Source organism: Sinocyclocheilus anshuiensis, unplaced genomic scaffold (assembly GCF_001515605.1).
Source record: "Sinocyclocheilus anshuiensis isolate Anshui unplaced genomic scaffold, SAMN03320099.WGS_v1.1 scaffold492, whole genome shotgun sequence".
Lineage (NCBI taxonomy): Eukaryota > Metazoa > Chordata > Actinopteri > Cypriniformes > Cyprinidae > Sinocyclocheilus > Sinocyclocheilus anshuiensis.
The window spans coordinates 265757-268013 of record NW_015558605.1 but is presented as its reverse complement, the minus strand read 5'-3'; the positions used below and the strand labels follow the sequence as shown (position 1 = coordinate 268013).

The 2257-nt window shown below is 40.2% G+C and overlaps 2 protein-coding genes and 1 long non-coding RNA gene across 5 annotated transcripts in view; 1 reads left to right on the top strand and 2 right to left on the bottom strand.

The window, feature by feature from the left end:
* Window positions 1-2257, bottom strand: part of LOC107680186 (gastrula zinc finger protein XlCGF57.1-like) — a 398670-nt gene that overhangs the window by 317327 nt on the left and 79086 nt on the right. The gene's annotated exons all lie outside the window — the stretch shown is intronic.
* LOC107680196 (gastrula zinc finger protein XlCGF8.2DB-like) overlaps window positions 1-2257 on the bottom strand; it is a 163056-nt gene that overhangs the window by 81751 nt on the left and 79048 nt on the right. The window lies entirely within an intron of this gene.
* The window catches only part of LOC107680211 (uncharacterized), a 13037-nt gene that overhangs the window by 1886 nt on the left and 8894 nt on the right, over window positions 1-2257 (top strand). The window lies entirely within an intron of this gene.

Genomic DNA, 2257 nt, shown 5'->3' with positions numbered 1-2257 from the left:
GAAACACGACTGGGCTAGTTTTGAGTAGAAATTGGGCGGGTTTTGTTGTGAAATCCTAGCAACCCTGGGAGGTAGTAGAAATGACAACAACGCAGGAAAAGTGGAGCTATGGCAAGTGTAAACAGATGAATTTGATATGGGTCACAATTGAAAGAACGTGTAAACGGATGGTTAAAAAAAAATCAGATATAGGCAACAAATCAAAAAAACCCAAATGGACTCGAAGACCCGAATTCTTTTAAACTATCCCGGATGCAAACTTGCGCGTTCGTGTTCAGTGCATTTTTAAGAAACGTGCATAGAAAAAGAACAAATGTTTGCAACCTCGCAATCAGAAATTCATCTGATAGATATTAGATCCATCAGGAAAAAACACTTGCTTCATTACGCTGTGTTCATGCAGGGCTTTTCTTCTTTGTGTGGCAGGACTAGTGAAGCTCTTCCTGCTTGCATTTGGTTGGCTGGTTGTTCATTGATTGTCCTATCATCGGGCAGTGAGCGAATATATAAATTCGTGGGTGAGGTACTATGGCGTCATGAGTCACGCCCCCTTGCTTCCTGCGTTACATTTAGTCGTCCTCCAGAATGGCATGTTGAAGGAAACCCCGTGGCGAGCATTTGGCTAGGGTTGCCCTCTGCAGGTAAGGGAGTCGGTCGCGATGTGTCCTTTATGAATTTGCTTGTGTTATAGCGGTCTCTTTTTGTTGTATTTATGCATAGTTTGAGTGAGACCGATTCAGCACGACTGATGCGGGTGTTCATCGACATTATGGATGCGGTTGTTTCTCCGTTGAACCCATTGTTTCCCATATAGACTGAACGAGCGCCCTCAGCTTCCCAGCACATTGTTCGTCTGCCTGACTGATTTTATTTCAGAAATTATTTGTACGGTATTTGTTTTTAAATTTTATCATGGGTTGATATTTGGATTTTTATTACTCTTTAGCATTCGCGGGGGGGGGGGGCTGATCTGTCTAAATTGTAATTTCATTGCAGACAGACCAGTGGCGTCACTCCTTGCGATTGGCTTCCCTGTTGTTGGGGCTACGTGGGAACTATTATCTGGAGACGCTGTTGCTTTGTTTTGGTTAACTTTTGTAATTCCCCTGCGTGGTGTTTTGTTGAAGCCTTGGTGTGTGTGCACGTATGTGTTAGTTCCTTGGTTTACCAACATTTTCTTTTTCCTTTCTTTTTTTTGTTTCATGTACTGATTGGATGCCTTTATTGTGAAACGTGTGCTGATCGTTGAGTGTACTCAAACTGAGTTTGTCTTAAGTGCACTCAGTTACTTTTTTTTGTTGTTGTACTGTTTTTTTATAGTTATTGTGTAAGTTCTGTTCACTGTTGTATTACTATATTGTGTGGCTGAGTCTGATGTTTGTGCTCATTTGCTGAGTTTTGTTTTGTGTTGTAGTAGCAATAATTTATTATTGCCTTGTTTTGTATTAGTTACGTTATTTTGGTGGATTTAAGTATTTGTATCTGTTAATTTGGGGGTGGGTAACTCTCTTTATTGTAATCCATTTGTGATGGTGACTGTCTTTTCAAGTGTATAACCTGATTTCTGTTGTTACAGGGGCTGGGCATACTATAATTTCTTACAGGTGTTTTGCTGTATAGGCCGATTGTGCCCTTATGCCCTGCTGTCAAGCCTCGGTTCCTGTACCTTGATCCTTGGATGTCCTTGACGACCCAGGTTGCCCACTGTTGTATTTTGTGAAGTGTGTAATTGAGTTTGTTATATGTGAACTGTTGTGTTTAGTGATTGCTCTTCAACCTCCCTTTATGTAATAAACCCTTTTTTAATTGTAATAAAAATGACTTTGTATATCTATGTCCCCTGCAAATTTATCGTGAGCTGACCTGTGTTGCCTAAAGAAATTTATTAAGAAAGGTCCCTGGGCAAGACCCAGGGTGGCGTAGTCGTGCTAAATCTTTAATCCTTTACTGCTTCGCCACATTTGTGTGTAGAAGACAACTTCACTAATACATCAGTCTCAGTCACAATGTCGCTTTGTAGTTTTAACTAACTCGCACGAAACTCACACGAGTGTAGGTAAAAACTGACAGATGACTCATCACTTTTCTGACTGTCGCAAACTATGGTGAAAAAAAAACCATTAAAGGGGTCATATGATGCTGCTAAAAAGAACATTATTTTGTGTATTTGGTGTAATGAAATGTGTTTATGCGGTTTAAGGTTCAAAAAACACATTATTTTCCACATACTGTACATTATTGTTTCTCCTCTATGCCC